We start from the raw sequence: 240 nt of genomic DNA on the forward strand, positions 1-240 counted from the left end.
GCTCAGAAAAGAATATCAGGACTCATCATCATGGTCAGCAAGACCTAACACAGTCCTCAAGTCAGATACTCTAGATATGATCCCTGAAAGTATAGTCTTTGTTAGACCGAGGGAGGAAACTGCATCTCATTCACTGCAGAGTGATTGTCAGTCAGGGTTCACAGGGACAGAAGCTAATCGTTACGTGCCTCAGATGACTCTGAAGTGAGAAAATCTATTTAGATCTTTAAAGCCCATGTT

The 240-nt window shown here is 42.5% G+C and overlaps 1 pseudogene; it reads right to left on the bottom strand.

The window, feature by feature from the left end:
• Positions 1-2: 2 nt before the first annotated feature.
• On the bottom strand, positions 3-99 carry LOC117940806 (annotated as a pseudogene).
• Positions 100-240: the final 141 nt, after the last annotated feature.

This window comes from Etheostoma cragini, unplaced genomic scaffold (genome assembly GCF_013103735.1).
Source record: "Etheostoma cragini isolate CJK2018 unplaced genomic scaffold, CSU_Ecrag_1.0 ScbMSFa_3348, whole genome shotgun sequence".
Classification (NCBI taxonomy): domain Eukaryota; kingdom Metazoa; phylum Chordata; class Actinopteri; order Perciformes; family Percidae; genus Etheostoma; species Etheostoma cragini.